Source organism: Equus caballus, chromosome 9, assembly GCF_041296265.1.
Source record: "Equus caballus isolate H_3958 breed thoroughbred chromosome 9, TB-T2T, whole genome shotgun sequence".
Taxonomy (NCBI): Eukaryota; Metazoa; Chordata; class Mammalia; order Perissodactyla; family Equidae; genus Equus; species Equus caballus.
Genome location: NC_091692.1, coordinates 9,331,161 through 9,353,381, shown reverse-complemented (window position 1 = coordinate 9,353,381; position 22,221 = coordinate 9,331,161).

Genomic DNA, 22,221 nt, shown 5'->3' with positions numbered 1-22,221 from the left:
AAATTTAAAAACTCATAATGGAAATAGTCAAAATATAGATGAGGGAGCTGGCTCTGTGGCCTAGTAGTAATGTTCAGTGTGCTCCACATTGGCAGCCCGGGTTTGGTTCCCAGACATGGAGTTACACCACTCATTGATGGCCATGCTGTGGTGGCAACCCACATACAAAATAGAGGAAGATTGGCATCAGGTATTAGCTCAGGGCAAATCTTCCTCAGCAAAAAAAAAAAAAAAAAAAAAAGGTGAACCTTAGAAAATGAATAAAAACACAAAATCATTACCAAACAAATCTTAAATGAAAGGTGCTAATAGGATTATAAATTTGTTTGAAAAGTTTAAAGGAGTTGAGAAAAGGAATGGAAATTGCCAAGAAAATGAAAATTAAAAGAAAGAGTTAGAGGGGACATGTTCCACCTCTTGGCGGCCTGGGGTTCTCAGGTTTGGATCCCAGGTGCGGACATGTCACCACTTGGCAAAAGCCATGCTGTGGCAGGCGTCCCACGTATAAAGTAGAGGAAGATGGGCATGGATGTTAGCTCAGGGTCAGTCTTCCTCAGCAAAGTGGAGGATTGGCAGTAGTTAGCTCAGCGTTAATCTTCCTCAAAAAAGAAAAAAAGTTAAAAACATTAGAGAAAAGAGAAAATTACGTACATATATGAGATAATCAACCCTGAATTGTAAAGAGCTAACTACACTAAAACTGGTATTCTGTGACTGACTTAAATTTAACTTATATTTTCCAGTCAAAAAAAAATGTGTGAAACATTTTGAGTTAATCAATTACCCGTCATAGGTTGTGTTCTCCAGGAACCAGATTCTGAGAGAGAGTTTAGATAGATATGAATGTGCAGACTGTTTACTAGGGAGTATCTTTGGGGACAACACCTGTGGAAGGGAGGAGAGCGTGTTGGATTGGAAATGGCCTGGCAAGGTTGTCCCAGTTTGGGCCAAAATGGCTTGAACTCCATCTGCTCCACCTCCATCAGTCACTGGATTGCCTGAGGAATAGCATGACCTTGGATGAGGAAGTTCTATGCAGCTGAGGCCAGTCTTAAGGGGCTGAGAGCTGAAAGCTGTTGCATTCCAGGAAATTATGTTCTAAGCAAGTGGAAAAACAAGCCTTTTGTCGAGTGCAGGTCAGGGTGGTGTATCACTGTGACTACTACTACCAACAAAATGTTTATTATCGAAATGAAAGTTTTTTCCAAGCATTTTTTAATAAAGTTCTTCAAATATATGGCACAATTGGAAGAATTTTAGTTATCGATATCTCCACCATACAAATTTTGTCATTTACATTTTATTATGCTGCTATATCACATATATATCAATCCATCTCTCTATCCATCTCTCATCAGTATGCTTCCACCAAAACATTTCAGATGCATATCATTAACTATGACATAATTATTTGTTTAAAGTTTTATGTAAGAATTGCATAAAATTAAATGCACAAATCTTGAGTGTATGTTTGCTGAGTTTTGACGAATTCGTACATCTACAAAACCCAAACCTCTATCAAAACGTAGATTGCTTGCTATCATCCCTGAGAGTGCCTTCATTTTTCTTCCCAGTTAATCCTCACACCCACCAAGAAGAAACCACTGCCCTGATATTGTTCGACCATAGTTGAGTTTTTCCTGTTCTAGAATTTCATGTTAATGAAATCTTATAGCTTATGTAAGGCTTTTGGTCCCTTGGTACAATGTTTTTACGTTTCATTGGTGTTGGATGGTTATCAGTTGTCTGTCACTTTTGTATAGCAGACTACTATTCTACTGCTGGGTCAAGTGTGTTAATAATTTTCCTACTGATAAACATGTGGGTTGTTTCCAGTTTTCAGCTTTATGAATAAAGCTGCTAAGAACATTCACATATAAATCTTTTTGTAAATATCTTTTCATTTCCCTTGGATAAATACCTATGAGTGGAATTTCAGGATCATAGGAGAAGTTTATGTTTAATTTTATAAGAAATAGCCAGGTGTTTTTCCAAAGTAATTGTACCATTTTATATTCTGATAGTATTTGAGAGTTTTGTTTCCTCTACATGCTTGTCAACATTTGTAGTTGTCAGTCTTTATAATTTTAGGCATTCTGGTGCCAGTGTAGTGTTATCCCATAGTGCTTTAATTTAAATATTCATGATAACTAATGTTGTTGAGCACTCTTCCATGTGCTTATTGATTCTTGGTGTATCTTCTTTTGTGAGGTAATTATTCAAATATTTATCCAATTTTTATTGGGTTACATTCTTACTGTTGCATTATAAGAATTATTGATATATCCTCGGTACCCAACCTTTGTTATATACGTATTTTGTGAATATTTTAACTAGTCTGTGGTCTGCCTATTTATTTTCTAAGTGTAGTCTTGGATAAACAAAAGTTTTTAATTTTGGTGATTTTCATTATCAATTTTTTTGTGATTATTGATGATTTATGTGATGCATCCAAGAAAATCTTTTTTACACTTAAGTTGTGAAAATATTCTCTAATGAATTCTAAAAATATTAAATGGAAAATTTTAGAAATAATTCATGTTTTAAATTACCTGCCATTCTCAGAAGCATGGTGAAATTTCTCACCGTCCTGCTGGGTTGTGAATCATCCTTTTGTCCAGTGTATCCAGCTGTGTAGGCCACCTGCCTGCTAGTCACTCAGTAGTCATCTCAATTATCAGATCGACAATCGCGGCATCACAGTGCTTGTGTTCAAGTCACCCTTATTTTACTTAATAACGGCCCCAAATTATCAACAATTTGGATAGGCCAAAGAGAAGCTTTAAAGTGCTTCCTTTAAGTGAAAAGGTTTAAGTTCTCAACTTAATAAGGAAAGAAAGAAAATTGTACGCTGAGGTTGTTAAGATCTGCAATAACTTATATTGCAGTATATTGTTACGATTGTTCTATTTTATTATTAGTTATTGTAACCTGTTACTGTGCCTGATTTATAAATTAAACTTTATTATAAGTATGTATGTATAGGAAAAAACATAGTATATATAAGGTTCAGCACTCTCCGTGGTTTCAGGCATCCACTGGGGGTCTTGGAATATATCCCCCACAAACAGGGGGGACTACTGTATACTTCTTTGCATTATTGGCTCTTCTAGAGATTACGTTATACATCTTTCATTTTTCACCCTTTATTTAGAGTTAATATTGTATCACTTCACTTTGTTTTAAGATTCGACATCATTCTCCTCCATTAAGGTCAGAAAAGATAGAACAATGACAATGGTGGAGTAGCAGTTTTCAACCTTTTTTTGCATAAGTTTGAAATGTTCTTTCAAATAAAACCTTGTGAAGCTCACTCTAAAAAACAGATTAACTCGCGGCATCTTACTGAAGTGGAAACAGATGCTAGGCTCCCTCGAGCGCTCTGGAGAAGCACTTAGGGGATTCTTCGAACCATTTGAGATTCACTAATGTAGAGATTGGATTTAGTAACCTAGAAGAACCCCTTTCAGTTCTAAATTATTTCATGTTATCCTTTGCGTGTGTAGAGACTGACATGGTGATGCACAAGTTTTGGGAGCAGGAGTATGGAAACTGGGAGGTCGTGGTGGAGTTGGTCGTGTAATCCTGCTATCGGTCCCTTCAGAATTATTGCTCTTATCAGTGCCCAGGGGCCATCAGGCTCACAGATGTGCATACCATGCTTAAGACATCCATGGCTCTCAATTTATTAATTTCCAGTGAGGCATCATTGCCATGGAAACTGTAAAACTTGACGTTTAAGTGATTAAAGACATTCTCTCCTATTAACGGAGATGAACAGGAGCCAAATTGTAATCTGACAATTTGCTACTCTACTGAGTGCAGAATTAAAGTAAAAGAGATATAAACCTTCTAACGAAAAGTCCTCAGGCTGAGATTGCCTGAGACTCTGTTTCCTAATACAGTGAAAATCTTTTCAGGGAAATAGAATTTTTGAAATTGGAGTCAGGCTCCCAGGTGGTCAGTGCTCAATGCGCCCTAACCAATTTCTGCCTTTAATCTTCAAGGTTGTGTCATCTTTAGGTGATAAGTTTATTTTTTTCCTCTATATTTACATGTGCTGTATTAATTTCCGAGGGCTGCTGGAACAATTATCATAAACTTGGTGAGTTAAAGCAATAGTAATTTAATTCTCTCACAGTTGTGGAGGCCAGAACTCCAACATTAAGGTGTTGGCTGAGTTGTGCTCTCTCTGAAGGCTCCCGGAAGACTCCTCTCTTCTTCTTCCTAGATTGTGGTGATTGCTAACAATCCTTGGCATTCCTTGGCTTGGAGCTTCATCACTCCAATTGCTGCCTCCATCTTCATGTGATGCTCTTCCTTGTGTGTGCCTCTGCGTCTTCAAATAGGCTTCTCCTCCCAATGTTTGTATCTCTGCATCCCAATTTCCCTCTTCTTATAAAGACACCAATCATTTTGGATTTAGGACCCACCCTAATCCAGTATGATCTCATTGGAACTCGATTACATTTACAAATAATCTATTTCCAAATAAGGTAGTTCTAAGTGGACGTGAATTTGGGGCTGACATGATCCAAGCCAGTACATACACCCGTCACATTGTCTAGTCAAACTTTAATGCATGTACGCATCATCTTATCTTACCCTATTCTATACTCTGATTCAAGGCAACTTTTCAGCCACTAATTTGCAAGTTATTTTGAGAGTGTATATCCTCCACTGTCCATTCTCTTCTTTTCATGTGCTACCTCATTGTTGGCATCCTTCCTCCACACTCTAACCTTGTGCCCTCATGCTTCTTTCTACCTGTCCTGTTTCTCAAACGCAGTTATCTCCACCACATCTGACCTCTAAAGTTTCTCATCCTGCCTGCGACATATTTCTCTCCTCTGTCTGCCCTCAACTTCCTCCCAGAGGGGTGCTAATTTATTTTTAATGTTTCATTTAAATTATAATTGGTTTCAAATCCTCAAGTGGAGAAGGATGGGTACCAGGCATAAAGCAAGGAGATGGTCCTGCAAGAGGTCAAGTACGTATTTCCAGAAGTTTAGATAATTTGGAAAAGCATGTTTTAAAATAACTATTGTTTTGATTTGCCTTTCAGTAGTCTTGTGGTATAATTTATTATAAGATTTCAAATTAATATAACGATAAATATGAAAAATGCCTGTTTATCAAAAGTCAGCATGGATTTAAAAACATTGAGAAACACTAACAAGATATTGTTCTCTTCAAATATATTTTCCACTGAAACAGATGTTGAATTTCTTGCTTAAATTATAACCTTAAAAAACTTTAGGAAGTGACTGAAATAAAAACACTGACTACAAAATCTATGATACTCTTAAAGAAATGTGTGAGAGTTATCCAAATCAAATAAGTCACCTTAACTATAACTACTTCAGGTCACAAGTTGTTTCTTGATATCTATACATACCGAATAATGTGCTCATATTCTTAACAAAGAAGTACAGTAGCTTCCTGTAACGGGGTGGTGTGATGGCTGAGATGATGGGCCCATGGCGCACTTCACACGCTACTCTATATATTCAGTCACAGGAACTCATTCTGTGATTCACTGAGACTGAGCACTAGTGGCCTGAGACTCTAGTTTTTCAGCTGGTCTTTAACTGGTCTAACAAAGAGTCAAAAAGCTGTTGGCATTTGTGGTTTGACATTAGTGATTTCAACTCTTTGAGGATATAGGTGCAGCGTAAACTTTAATTGCATCCTCCTTAGCCCAGGCTAAGTTTCTTCGCTAATAAAAAGAACTAGAGAGCTGCCCAGCATTCACATATGAATATGGCTCTGTTATTCTCCACTCATCATCTCAAAGGCATAATTGTCATTATATGTCTGAAGCAGTTACATAACATGTCCCTATTTTCCTTTATTTAATCTTATAAAATGAATAATATACTTTTATAGCATTCATGATATAGAGAATTGATAAAGGTCTCAAAATTATGCCTTGAGAAGGTCAAATATCAATGCTCTCTGCCTATGTTTATTTCACAGTAAGAAAATAGACTTTTTGGTTGGACTACTACAGATTACTCTGCCAGGAATCTACCTCACCTCCAGGCTCACTTACCCTCTGCCAAGACTCACCAGATTCTAACTGAGAGCAATCCAAAACAGCAGAGTATGTAGCATCGTGGCTAGGATTAGTCATTGTTAGACGATTTGAGCTTGAATCAGGGTTAGTAGACTGCTTTCTAGGCTATCTTGGGCGAGATTCCTGGCTTCTCGAAGCCTCAGTTTCTGTAGCTCTATACCAGGTATAACCATAATGACATTTCATAGGCTTATATTCAAAATAAAAATGAAGTAGTGCATTCATATCTTTTAGCACCCTCAAGAAAAGTTAGCTATTATTTAAAATTTCTCTCTTTTTTAGAAAATCTTCTTCTCTACTTATGATAAATAAAATTCGAAAGGCTCATGAGCAAATATTGGAGAAAAAGGGATTCTACTTACACTTATGCTAGATTATGTTGTGATACATAATAAAAATGACATAGCAAAAATTTAAGTGTAGTCACAGATACCACGTATCAAGAGCAGCCCAGTGGATCAACAAAGAATTAAGCATTTCTTTGATGACACAAAAGTTGTTTATAATAGATGACAATGATGGTGGTAGTGGTGGTAGTGGTAGGGATGATGATGTGAGCATATACAAAGAGCAAATTAAACAATTTATCTGAACAGAATTGCATCTCCAAGTAAAGTCTAGAGAGATTTTAATGAGACACAGCAAACATTCCTGGAACTTAATGAGGGAATACCTTATTTTGAGAGTTTAGCCAAGCTACACCCTTGTATTGCTGCCTTGGTATCCATTTTGTTTGGCCAAGTGGCCTTTAGGGGCCTTCAACTGACACGAGTCCCTTCAGGCAACCACATGGTCAGCCTCGGTAACAGCCAGCAAAGTCACAAGCAAATGTAAATTCGTGATAGGACTTCCCCAACAGCCCTTGTGATCAACAGTGCCTTCCACCTCCCAAGGCCTTTCCCTTGTGTGTCCCTTAGGTAAAATCCCCGTGTAGCTTACCAAAATCCTGCTCTTTTTGGTTTGAATTGACTAATCCGGACTTAGCCCGGGAATCCCAAAGCGCTCCACCCACGGCCCCTAATAAAGGGGACCTGTGCCCCAGGTCCTGCCTTTTTCTCTGCCTGCACTCTGCCTTGACCTTCCTGTATGACCCACTCTTCCTCCAGGACCTGTGAGTAATAAACTTCCGTGTTTTAATTTTTCTTGTGGTTTTTGTTGAACTGTGGCTCACCATCCAGCCTACTGGGCTCCACTTAACAAACGTTAATTTAACAAAGTCATGACACCTTAACAAACTCTTAATGCTACACGGTTTGCTATAAAGGAATGGGAAGAACAAAAACTTGAAGCGGAAAACCATACAGCATCAGAATTGGCTTCCAAAAATGGCAGACATAGGTTTATGGATGAGAATGTGACAATTTTTAAAGTGTTTTCTCTTGATTATGTAGGAATTATTCGGTATTATCTGAATCTCAACACATTTTCTAAATTGAATGTTCCCATTTTAAAGATAAGATAGCTGAGAAACACAAGATATCCTGATTTAACTAAAAAGTCACTTCTATATTTGAGACAGTAACTGCTTTTCCTCTGGTTTCTCTTGGGTATTATGCGTAACATTACAATATGAACAATAAAGACAATTGGAATGAGGAAGAGCCAAATAACTGCTAGCAAACAACTAAAGGAGAAAATAACAGGGGGAAAAGACAGAGATTCTTCAGAGGTGACACTATATAAGAAAACAAGTTGCAGGGCTTTTCAGAAGAAGGTAGTTTTGAGTTTTAATGCTTTTGCCATGAAACTAACTTCCCCTAAGACACTATTCTTATCCTATTGATATTAAAGCAATATAATACTTAGCTTAAAATTACTCAGCTGGGTCCTGTACTCCCTCTATATCTTGAAAGGGATAAACACTTCCTTTGTTGAATAGAAATAAAAATATGGAATACAATTCAGGCCACAAGGTACTGTCTTATAGTTGAAGCATCTGTTTTTCTTCATTCAGTAAAAACATTTCTCCCCAGCTACAATTTGTGACATAGGTTACAATGATTTTTAAAATTATGTTCAAAGGTGCTCTTATGCCATTCAGAATAACAGGAGCCCTTCTTCAATTTACCCAAGTACTGATAAGGTATCGCGGAGGGGAAGGGTTCCATAGTCCTATGAAGAGGACTCAGTCTTTTGGTGAGCCTGTATCCCTGGACCGTGACCTTCATTAGTGCTTCTCAATTATCTCTCCAGCCCCCTCCTGCTTAGATGAGATAGGATGGCTAGAGGGGGCTGGAGTTGGGTATTTCCCTCCCACTAGGTAGGTTGTGCTCTGATAACACCCATGCAGGTTAGGCTCTGGTTAGACAGTTTCTCCTGAGGGCAGGCCTTATTAAGAACACAAGGCTCTGAAGTATTTCAAAATGGTTCCTTTCCCCCTCCCTCTGCCAGAAGCATGAGAAAAATTTTTGTCTGATATTCCCTGTGAGGACCTAGTAGAACTCCTGGATATAAAACTTACAAAAGTGTGGGGGCCCCTCTCTGATAGGGTCCTCCTGGAGGTTTTACCTCTCAGACTTGTCCACACTGAGCCTCCAGCAACTCGTCAATTACAGTTTGCATTGCCCGCCCCTGGCACTTGTTCTTGAGGAGGTTTCTGCTCTTAGGTTTCTGCTCCCGTACGTTATGATTCTTTGTGTCTCCTGGTCTGTCTCTCCAGCTTTTGGGGCTACAGTTTGCCATGTGATCACATTTCTCGGAGGGATCTAAGAAGAGTTGTTGGTTTTTCATTTTTTTCAGCTTTTTATTTGTTGTTAAGACAGAGTGGTGACTTCTAAAGTTCTCACATGCTGGGCCGGAAGCTCGCTGGAAGAATTTTGAGGCTCATAATAGAGAAAGCCTAAATTGCCTCAACTTGACTGTTAGTAAAAATCAAGCCTTTATGACATTGCTGGTGAGGGCTCAAAAGGACGTGAAGAAAATGTTATTGGAAAGTGGAAGAAAAGAAATGGTCGTCAGGTAGTAACAAATAACTTAGAAAAATTTCCTCTTGCAGTTAGGTTGAAAACAGACCTTGTAAATGATGAACTTGGCCATGTAATGAAGGAGAATTCCAAGCAAAATGTTACAGAGTCTGCCTGGTTTCTTCTTCCTGCTTATAGGGATGCTTTTTAGAGCCTATGACAAGACTAAATAGGTAAATGAGAGCACATACCCTTAGAATATTGGAGCAAAATTGCAGATTCTCTGTAGACAACTACTCTCCCTTTAGAAACAGCTTTTGCCTTGTGCCTGGGCCTTAGGAGAGACTAGTTGCTTGTCCATAGACCCTGTAAACTGAACTGCCTGTCATGAACTGGATGTTGTCTCACCCACGAGGTCATAAGACTGGGAGAGCACAGCAGCACTCCATCATCAAATATAAGTGGTATACACCAGATCAGACTCAAACAAACCCTGAATGCACAAGTTAAGTTACACGAGGAAGTGGCCTTTCATGGCCCCCACTCCTGATACATTACTTTTCTTTCTCTCAGTCAACACCTATGGTCTCATGAGAAGTTCCCTAAGACTAGTTTACTGAGGAAATAAAAACTTGAGTTTGTTCAACTGATGGTGCAGGCACCACCTGAGAGTCAACAGTTGCAATACTTCAGCCCCACTCTGAGACAGCTCTGAATAACAGTGGTGAAGGGAAATCATCAAAGTGGGAAAATCTTCAAACGACCCTTTGGTTATTCATTTTCCCTGGATAGATAGATGGACAGTGGCACAAACCTATATCAATTCATAAGCTGTGGCTAATCGTTTGGCTGGTTAGTTAGGGACTTAGAACACAACCAGAAAACTGATGGCAAGGAGGTCTGGGTAAGACATATGAGAACAGACCTCTCTAAATGTGTATAGAATGTCAAGATATTTGCGTCGCATGTGAATGCTCACCAAAAGATGACCTAAAAAGTAAAGAATTTAAGTAATCAGGGAGTTAGGATGACTCAGTCTGTGGATGCCAGTCTGTCTTTCTCAAGCTTCTGTTGTCATTGCCCAACAGGTTCATCAACAAACTGGCCATAGCGGCAGGGATAGAGGTTAGGCCTGGGCTCAGCAACACAGTCTTTCACTCACTAAGGCTGACCTAGATACAGTCACAGGTGAGTGCCAATCTGCCAGAATCGGAGGTCAACACTGAGTACTATTCCCCAGCATGGTCAGCCAGCCACTTGGTGTCATGTTGATTACATTGGACAACTTCCACTATGGAAGGGGCAGCACAGTGTTCTTCCTGGAATAGATATTAACTCTGGATATGGAGTTGTATTTCCCACCTGTGATGATTCTCCCAAAACTACCATCCATAGACTAATTGGATGTCATGTCCACTATTACGGTACTCCATGGAGTACTGCTTATGACCAAGAAATTCATTTCACAGCAAATAAAGTGTGACAATGGGCCCATGCTCGTGGAGTTCACTGATCTTAGCATGTTCCACCATTCTAAAGCAACTGGCTTGATAGAAAGGTGGAATAGCCTTTTGAAGCCTCAGTTACAGTGCTAGATATGTGACAATACCTTACAGGGGTGGGGCACTGTCCTCAAGGATATGATATATGCTCTAAACATGTGTCTAGTATATTGTTCTGTTTCTCCCATAGTCAGGAATGATGTAGTGGAACTAGGAGTGGTTTCCCTATTACTTCTAATGATCTACTGCAAAACATTTCCTCCTGTCCCCACGACTTTAGGCTCTGCTAGTCTAGAGGTCTTAGTTCCAATGGGAAGAATACTTCCACCAGGACATGGCAATGGTTCTATTAAACTGGATGTTTAGACTGACACCTGGACATGTTAGTCTTCTCATGCCTCTGAATCATCAGGCAAAGAAAGGAGTTAACTGTACTGCCTGGGGTGATTGATCCTGACTGTGAAGGGGAAATTGAGTTGCTATTAAACAAGGGGAGGAAAGAGGAGTACATCTGGAATACAGGTGATATTCTGTCCTGGATGAAAGTAAATGGAAAACTGAAGCCCACTTTAAGCAAGGCTATGAGCAATACCCTTCAAAAATGACAATGTGGATCACCCCCCTAGGCAAAGAACCATGATCGGACGGAGTATTTACTGAGGCCAAAGGGAATGCAGAATGGGTAGTGGAAAAAGTAGTTATAAATGCTAGCTGTGATCATATGCCAGTTGCAGAAACAAGACTTATGTAATAGTTGTAATTATATGTTTTTGATTTTGATTTGATCTGTATACATATATGTGTACACATACCAGGTTGACAAAAGGTGGATTCTAATGGTTTAGTAATGTGTCCCCATGGGCAAGCTGAACTACATTCTCAAGAATTTCCTTTATGGTAGGTTTCCAGTTAGGGTGAAATATAAGGATGTTCCTTTAGTGAAAATTGAAGAATGTAGGGAGAAAACAGCCACTTTTGGCATATATGCACCTTCTCAAAGTTATTCCATCAAACATTAATCTATGTGTTGTTGTAAGGGAATTTTGCAGATGCAATTATAGTCCCCACTTAGTTGATTTTCAATTAACCAAAAAGAGAGATTATCCTGGTTGGGCCTGAATAAATGCGGTGTGAGCCTTTTAAAGAGGAAATAGGCCCTTCCTGAAAATTAGGGACTCTAAGCCACAGCTGGGACTGTCATTTCTCTCTCTTGGGTCCTCTGGACCTGCCCATCCTGACTGCTTGCTTGTGGCTTTGGGTTTGCTTAGCTTTCAACCCTGTAATAAGTACACACACACACACACACACATATGTATATACACATGCACGTATATCTCTTACTGGTTCTGCTCCTCTGGTTAAGCTGTAACTGATATATTATATACTCATTTTTTTCAGGCTTCATTGCAAATCCTTCATATGGGCATGATAGGAAGGATTAGCCATCCACGCCACCTGCATCAGAGCATTGATGGAAAGAAACAGATACAGGGTGATCCTTCTCTGGCAAGGACACTAGCAACGCGGTTTTAGCGGTTTCAGAGCACAAATCTAGCATCCAGTGTTCTTTGAACTGATGATGTGACCTGCAGCATCAAGGGTCTAGTGGGGATAACAGTGAGTCCTCAGTGGAATATCTCTGTGGTGGGATTATGTCTGCATGATCTTCTTAGTTCTTGACCATTTTCCACCCCAGTCCTCCAGTATTCCCAAGTCGTCTGTGAATTGTGTGATAAACTTTCAACACATCTCCGATTAAATAAGCCACAAGTTTCTGTTGCTTGCAGGTAAAGACCCTGACTGGTATACTTGCCACCTAGACTCTACTCCCTAAAATCAGGAACTGTTTATTCTGATCCTTTCCTATCCCTTTCTTGTGTTATCTGAGAAATTCTTCTTGACTGCGTCCATGAATATATGAAGGTGGATCTTGCAATTGTTGCTATGTTCCCAACTGATTTGGGTTAATTGTTTGCCAATCCTTTTGTTCTGTTCTTGCTGTTTGTTTTGTTTTCTTCATTCTTCCCTATTTTTTTTAGTAGAGTGGTTAAATGTAAAGTCTCTCAAGTCCGACTAAATGGATTTGAATATTGGTTCTAAATTTTATTAGCTTTGTGACCTTAGGCACAGCACCAAATGTCCATATGGCTAAGATTGTTCATATTAAAGACTGGCATGATTGTAGTATCTAACACAAAAGGTAACTGGCTGTTAAATTTTAATCAAATACTACAAATAAATGACTTATTTGCTATTTTTGTTGCTATTCTAACAATCATTTATTGAGCACCTGCTAGTTTTTTGTATTCTTATATTTTCATAATAAAAATTTTATAAGGGAAGTTTTATAATGTAATTACCTTAGACCAAAATGTCCAATATGCTGTAATATATCCATAAGGCAAATCTTGTTTATATAGCATTTTTAAATCCTAAAAGTAAACACACTTGTGTGAAATTTGTAAATAGGAGAGTATTTCACTTCTTTCCTTGGGGTGAAATTTTTCCTATTTGAGAGCAGTATGTTACAATTATGCGGAGACACTTGTTAGTAGATTTAATGGTGTTGTTACGTAAGTTTGTCTTCACCACTGTTTGCAGGGGTTGTTCAGAGGTTTAAGGATTGAGTTTATCCACCGAACGTATTGATGGGAAGCAATAAAATAATTCATGCAAACAAATAGAACATTTGCAGAAAGCCTAAAATTAAATATGGCCACTGCTAAAAATATGTAATGCAGAAGCATAAAATATGTATGAAATTATGTAAATAGGCTGGAAAAAGTATTCCAGCTAAACTTGACTACTAGTTTTCTGAAGGCTTGCCAAACTCTAAATAAAAGCTGTATTGAGTAGAATGTTTAGACATCTGGATACTTTTTCTTTAAATTCCGGAAAAATATTCTGCATGTAGTTTGAAATGTGGCTACCTAAGTCGCTATTTCCACTACAGTCAAAATAGTTATTCTTTGTAATTTCCTGTTTGTCATATTACTTCTTTTCAACCAGCTGATGATCAAAGATACTCACAATATTTTTTTAAACTGTTTTTCCTGCCTAATTTTCTAGTTAGTGTTTTAACAGGCTTGCATTGGCAAGCCAACTTTTCCTTTGACCTATTCAGGCTTTCAATCTTTAGACCTCTCTCTGCTGCCAGAGCTATGCAATTTATTAAAATTAAATTGAACACTGCAAAAAATATTAACAAAGTTCAGCAGTTCACCAAATTTAATGTTGAAAATTATTTTTCCAGTCATGTTCATGTCGCAGGAAATTCTTTGAATACTGAATCTATCTTGGGCAATTTCAATCTATAATAAAACCAGGAAGTAGGCCTTATACTATTATGTGGCTTTCTTCTTCAAAATCCTGTACGTTAACCTCTGGAAAACGAAATGTGTTTAGTTTAGTTCTGTTACATAAACCACATTTGGTGTCCTTATTATTTCACTAAGAATCTCCCCGTCTGAGCCCTAGCTCAGTCAACATTTGCTTAATCACATATTAATAAAATGCAGACAGTTAGAGTGGTATTCGAGACATGGCTTTACACAGTTAATCCAACTTCTGAATAAAGAAATTGGAATTCACACAAGTTAAACATATGTTCAGTGGAAAATAATGTGTTTTCACGACGTGTTCAATCTACTTCAATGTTCTCACTTGCTTCTAAATGACAATCAACATGTGCACAAAAACAACATGGTAGATATAAAAGAATGCTCCATCTGAAAATAGAAATATTTTTTGCTCACCTAAAAATCTATTCAAATCTTGGACTTACAAATTATCTATGTCTGGAGGCACAGAAAGAGTGTGTTATCCTTTATTACATTACATAGTGTTTTTGGAGTGTAGTCTCTGTGGAAAATATTAAGCCTCATACATTGCTTTTTGTCACAGTAACATGTCATCATACATTATCATCAAAGAATTGAACTTTCTTTTTTGTTTATGGGTATATAGAAACCATAATCCTTTGAGGTGTTTGTTATTATGGCAGAGAACTAGTTTTATATTTAAGCAGAGATAAGTATATCTATCAAGTAAATGACATAAACAGAAACGTACCCAAACCGAATCTGCGGATACTCTTGCCATAGAAATGTCTTCCTTGTTCCTTACAAGATATGTCTCTTTTAATGTTATTTAAATTAATTTGTTTTCCATATATAGGAAGAAAATAATTGGAATAAAGAATTTTCATAAAATGTCAATAATCAAAGGATGGTGTTTGATATAGATAGACTGTAGTATTATAAAAAAGTATATGTTACATTAAAACCTTTCAATGATTTCCTTTTTGGGGGAGGAAGATCGGCCCTGAGCTAACATTTGTTGCCAATCTTCCTCTTTCTGCTTGAGGAAGATTGTCCCTGAGCTAACATCTGTGCCGATCTTCCTCTATTTTGCATGTGGGATGCCACCACGGCATGGCTTGAGGAACAGTGTAGATCCATGCACAGGATCCGAACTCGTGAACCCCAGGCTGCCAAAGCAGAGCATGCAAACCCAACCACCACACCATCAGGCCAGCCCCTCCATTAATATTTTATCAGATAGTTTATTATGACCATAATCTGTAAAAATTAAGCTTACATAGGTAATCATCGGCTTACCTCAAATTTGAAGACTTTTAAATTAATAATCTCTTTATTATTTTAAGCTATGAATGCTAAGGAAAACTTCTAAAATCTACATAAATAGATATCTCCTTCTGAAAAAATATTAGTAGACTATGTTCTGTATAAAATCTTAGAATATTTTTAAAATCTAATAATTCAAAGTCAACAGAATGATCATTGTAGCCCAGTTTTAATACATATCTCTGTCTTCTCTGTCTTACAATTAGTCACACATGTGATTGTGTCCCCCTTAGAGGGTCTCTATATTCCACTCTGTCAAATAAAACTCAATTAAAACCCGAATTTAGGGTCAGCCCTGTGGCATAGTGGTTAAGTTTTCGAGCTCTGCTTTGGTGGCCCAGGGTCTTTGGGTTTGGATTCTGGACATGGAGCTACACACTGCTCATCAAGCCATTCTGTGGAGGCATCCCACATACAAAATAGAGAAAGAGTGACACAGATGTTAGCTCAGGGACAATCTTCTTCAAGCAGAAAGAGGAAGATTAGCAACAGATGTTAGCTCAGAGACAATCTTCCTCACAAAAAAATAAAATGAAAAATATAAAGCAAACTTGTTCTCTGTGCATAATGCCAATGCCAATCTATTGAGGGATCTGTGAAGTAATTAGCGGACTTGTTCTAAAATTTCTTTATTTATAATAATAGCCAGTAAAAGGACTTCAGTTAAATACAAGACAGGAAGGGCTTTAAAATGTGGGCCAGAAGTATATAGTGATTTTATCTTCAGTGTAAGTAAATTAACCTTAAGTTAGAATCCATTAGTCACAAACGAGTTAACAGTTCTCGATGATTTCTTTAATAATTAAATATTTAAGCATCAATTCCATGGACTGGAGATGGAATATGGTTAAAGAAAGCAGAATAATAGTTATATATTTATTTGATGCAGAATCTTTTAAATTAGGGGTTGGGAAAAAGATAATTATTATAAAACTAGATAAATTGCTCACCTGAACGTGAGGTCTGTTTTTAGTTTGTTGTCAGTTCTATAAATTTCTACTACCACAATAGAAATTAATGTTTCTCCTTCGTAAACTATTGTTTTCTGGAGACGTTTGATTTAGGCTATGGAGTATTTATCCTGTAACAGACCAGTGCTCCAGTCAAGAATATGTAGAAAATCCAGGTACAATATTTTTTAAAAAATATGTTTGAAGATATCGGTGAGCTGCCAAATCAATCAGAACTTGAAGGGATAAGACCTTGGAAAGTAGGAAATGTAGGAAAAAGAGAACTTGTGCTTCAGAAGCCAATTTTCTCCTGGGAGAGTTGCTGATTATGGATATGATGCTGGATCTCAACAAGTGAGACAGAAGCCCACAAGAAAGGGGTCAACAAAGCTTTTAAGAAAAGCAGAAATTTGGGCAATTATCTAGGGCTGCAGAAGCAGAAAACAGAGTCAGAGCTGTCAAAGCAACCAAGAATCAAATGTTGATTCAAAAGTGAAGTTCAAGGACGTGAACTTGATATTCAACAATTTTGCTCCTTGGCGCTAGACAAAATCTTAAACTTCGTGGTAAAAGAGGCCCAAAATCTAAGTAAAATATTCTGAAGAGCAAAGGGAAACTTTATACAATCTCATACTCCTGAAGAGAAAAAACTGAGTCCAGGACCTGCTAAAAGAGAAGGTCCTCAGTAAGTACTGCAGCCTCTCATTTGGGATCCCTGTAGAACGCGTTCTAAAAACCAGAGCAAACCAGAGATGAGCGGAACCTTAGAAAATGTTTAATCCAACCTTTAATCAGATGATTACCCAATGAATTAAAGTAATTTTCTCCTAACTCTATGAGCCTTTCAGAGGAAATGATAAATCCTCTCTGGAGGAAGATCACATCATTGAAAACCTCTTCTTTACCCTGAGCTATCATCCATGCCAATCTTCCTCTATTATTTAGGGTGTGGGCCACCAGTGCAGCATGGCCCATAATAGAGCAGTGTAGGTCCACACCTGAGAACTGAACTGGGGCCGCTGAAGTGGAGCGTGCTGAATTTAACCACTAGGCCACCAGAGCTGCCCCAAAACCTTTATTATTTATCATACAGAAAACATGACATTCAACCAAAAATTACTAGGTATATCAAGATACAGCCATGCACACACACATACACACACCACACACCACACACACACACATAGCACAAATACAAACCAGTAACAACAACAAAAATTAAACAATAGAAATAGGCTTAGCTCTAGCAGTCTTGGAATTTAAAATAGCTTTGATAAATGTTAAAAACACAGATGAGGGGCTGGCCCCATGGCCGAGTGGTTAAGTTTGCACGCTCCGCTGCAGGCGGCCCAGTGTTTCGTTGGTTCGAATCCTGGGTGCAGACATGGCACTGCTCATCAAACCACGCTGAGGCAGCGTCCCACATGCCACAACCAGAAGGACTCACAACAAAGAATATACAACTATGTACTGGGGGGCTTTGGGGAGAAAAAGGAAAAAACAAAATCTTAAAAAAAAAAATGAAATAGTAGATGAAAATTTCACCAAAGAATTAAAATTTATTAAAAAATAATTAAATGAAGCATCTATAAATTAAAATAAATTTATAAAATTAAGACAGATTTGGTAGAAGGTTGGACATAGCAGAAAAGAAAATTAGTGAACTAAAAGATAGATGGGGTGAAAGTACCCAGGATGATGCACAGAGAGCACAAAGAAAAGAAAATACACAAAAGAGCATAAAAAACAATTTATAAATGGAAACTTAGAAGAGAAAGAGAGAGAAACTAAGGCAGAAACTATATCTGAACAGATACTGGCAGAGCATTTGCAGAATGATGAAAATACGCAGCCATATATTCAAAATCTGTATGAACCTAAAAAACAAAATCAAAGAACAAATTTTAAAAAGCAGATGGGGGATAAAATCACATTACCATTAATGCAGCAGCACTAAGACAAGTAGCTGACCACTTAAGAGTCATAACGTAGAAGAGTACACAGTATAGTGTTAACCTTTTAAATGCTGAAAGAAAATAACTGACCGCTTAGAATCATAGGTTCAGTAAAACTTTCTCTCAAAATTAAACAAAAGATTAAAAAGAAATCCATTATAGCAAACCTGAGAGGCAAACGACACCAAAAAGAATAATAAAGACGGTGCTTCAGCTGGAAGGAAAATGATCCTAGTTGGAAACATGAAAACTTTGAAAGGAATGAAGAGCAGAGGAGATGGTAAATATATGGATCAATCTAAATGAATATTGAATACACTATATAATAGTAAGAGTGGATATATATAATAATAGTAATAATTTGGGTATAAAATGTAGAATTAAAATAAGTGGCTATAGCACAAAAGGCAGAAAAGAAAAATCATGTAATTAAAATGGTTATGAAGCAGTAGATTATAATATAGTAAGGATGCGTTTTGTAATCTCCAGAGGAATATAAAAGAATGGTAAAAGAAAGTGTAACTTATAAGTCAGTAGAAGTGGAAAATAAGCTAATATAAAAAGTGAGTAACAGAAAATAAATGATAAGATGAGATATATATATATATACCCATACATGTCACTAGTTATATTAAATATAAATGGACTAAATGTTCCAATTAAAACAGCAGCAGAATGGATAAAAACAAAATTAAATGCTTCTTACAAGAGATGCAGCTTAAATACTAGGGCACAGAAAGTTGCAAATAAGAAGAAACAGAAAAAATAAAGACGTATGAAAACACTAAGCAAATAAACCTAGCATAGTTTAATCCATATTAGACAATATGGATATAAGGGGCTTGATGCATAATGCCTGATATCTGGGGGAACAAAATTAAATTATTGCTTTCAGAAAATGTAATTGGTCTTCAAATCTAAATCAAATTGGTCAGAATTGAATAACACTGAAAATAACTTGTTAAACTGAAAGAATTTGATCCAGTTTTGAGTGAGCATGGTGGTGGATGTCTAGAAGGTAGTACTTAAGAACTGATACATGGGAAATACTGAGAAATTTAGAATGATATTTTCATTTTTCTTGGTTCTTAAAATTATGGAGTAAATTTTTTAAATAACAAGACTGTATAAATTGTTAATTCTGTACAGAAAATAGATAAGAACACAAATTGTGCAATTAGATTCAGATTTAGAATCCAGACCCCTATTTGTTTTGTTACCTTAGCAAATTAATTATCTGCTGAAAGTCACAGATAATTTCAGGGATCCAAGTTGTCTAGAAGTGGATTCTGACCTCTGGGTAAGCGTGTCCCATTAGCTGGCTAACACTTTGCCCCCATAGGGTGAGGTGATGCTAGAGAACACAACAGAAGTTTTCTCTAAAGGCAGTGTCTTCGCAGGTCTGAGATGCTGTTAGTTTAAAGTATGTAATGTTTTGGTATTTAATGTTTACCATATTTATCATCTCTCTTTCATTTCTCGTAGCCTGAGGACAATTAAGGACCATTTATGAATTATTACACTGGCACTAACAAGGAACAGATAAAGATAAAGCTGAATTTCTGAGATGCTAAGAAAATGATTTTCATATCTTTAGATTTACTTCAAGCGCTGCTGTCATATCATCTCTTTAAAAATTTGATTTGATTGTTTAAGGCCCTGGGGAAATAATTGCAAAAGTGGTAATAATAGCAAAGTCATATATACCTGTTTTACCACTGTACTATTTGTACCAGAATCAGCACCTGCCCTTTAGTAGACATTCGTGCACACAGAGAGTTCCCTTTAATTAATCCAGGATGATGACAGATTTAAAATTCTAGGAGGTTTTTAGGCTAAAGAAATATGACATTAACATAAGATAACATACTAAGAAATATTTTATTCAAACCTAAATGGAAATGATAGGATTGCTTTGTCAGGTCTTTAGTTTGGCAGCATTTGGTTCTACAGTCAACACTTGATTATCTGTAGGTCACTTTTCATCATTTCAGTTGATCTGAACTACATCTTGTCTTCACTTTCTTTTTATCATTGTTATTGAATTTCATTGCGATCCTTTGTTGACTGTCCTCAACTTTTATTAATGACCATTTTTAACCTCTACACTGAGGAAATGCTGTTCTTCCTCTCACCTCACTGAAGATAGATGTGAAGGAGAAACAGGAATCTTAGGGAGAGGTGAAACAGAGCTTTCACTCCTTTTGGAAGCTGACAATGGAGAAAGAAAGAGTGGAACAAATAAATAGTAAAAAGAAACTACGTAACTTTTCCCATCTTTCTGATTCAATCCTTTCAAATGTGGTCTATTATAGCGTCTCTTGGAGGCCAGTGCATAGTAGGTGCTTGATATTTTGTATGTTGTTCTATATCTGTAACTGTATCTCTGTATCTATATCCATATCTGAAATCAAACTCCCAATAGTGGCAGTTTTTGCTAGTTTTCATTGCTATTGCTTCAGCTCTTTTCAACAAATTTCAAAACACTTGTTACACCCCAGTAGCCAGTGCAGTAAATTGGAGAAATGAGATGTCAATGAGACATAAAACACTAAAAGGCATGTTTAATTGCAATGACAAGGTTGCCTGAGTAGTTGATGATTTAGCGAAATGAAATCCCTGTCTCAAGAATACAGATTATGTTGTTTTGTGTTATGGGCATTTGGCCAATCTAAAAACATTGAAGGAAAGTACTAACTATAATTTTAATCCCATAAATATCATATAATAGTACAATATGAATGGGCCTTGTCTATCAATCTATCTATTTTATCCATCTCTATAGATATAGATACATGTATCTATATCTACATAAATATATATTCACTTGTTTATATGCATATACATGTATATTTACTTATGTATATGCATATATACATGTGTGTATGTGTGTGTATATAGATTCAGGAGAGTAATAAGACATTCGGAATTAAAAGGATGAGATCAATTGAAAGGACCATGGTTTCTTAACAGAAACTATTTAGTTTTTGAGGCTTCTGAAACACTTTGTAGAAGACAAGGATTTGTAATTAACAAAATTTGACAAAGAAAGGGACTGGGTTTGGGTAAATAAAGCCTGCTAAATTAAAAAATAATTTAATAAAAACTGGTAAAAATTCAGAAACCTCAGAAAGAGTTTAAGAAAAACAAAATAAATTATATAGATATCATTCGCCTTTTGTTATAAACAACGAATTTTACTCAACTGAATATACTTACGTTGCTGTGTCTTAATATTTCAATTCTATATTAAGAATACTAAACTCACATACTTTTTCTTTAAGTTAATTCAAAATAGATTGAGCTACAAACTGAACTGTACCATAATTGATCTTTTAAAAAGAAAGCAAAAATGTCTGTCTTAGAATCAGGTAATGAATAAGCAACAGGACGAAACATTCATTCAGCAAACCGTCTTGTTCCCTTGCTTCTGGAAGTACTATTTTTCTTCTCTGTGTGGAGGCATTTTTTTTCTGTTTTAAATTAGAATTTGTGATTATACAAACAAAATATGCCGTAGAAATCAACTGAAACGAATGGAAATTGTATGATTACTTTTGTTATTATAGCTGCAGTCTGATAAATTAACTTCATCTAGTCTCTAGGAAACCACTTACCATGATAGAAGAGGTTACTTGTACATAAGACCCATCGCTCCTAAGGAGTTAATCTAGTCCCCATGGTGAAGCACTGGTGTTCTCAGAAAGCTCTTTCTCTTTACTCCTGTTCACCATAGGAACAGGCCAATTGATAATAATATACATCTCTGAAACTGCTGTGATGAATAAACATCTCTCCAAATTACTCAAATTAATTTCAGCAGGTTGCAAAATTTTCTACCATGGATTTGTTTTTTTAGTCTATCTTTGTTCAAATAAGAGATTTTCACAGACAAAACAGTTCTTTAGACTTGCATGCCAAAACCTGGATAAATGTGGAAAACTATGGCATTTAAATATCATGAAATGGGCCAATAAGCCTGCACAAATATCTTGTCTAGTAGTCTTCAGCTACAGCCTCCAATATTAAGCATTCCTATTTCCATCCTAACCTTTGTTCACAAGTGTCATAATTAAATACCACTGATTTGTTCTTCCTATTGATCTTTTTTTTTTTTTTTTTGAGAAAGATTAGCCCTGAGCTAACATCTGCTGCCAATCCTCCTCTTTTTGCTGAGGAAGACTGG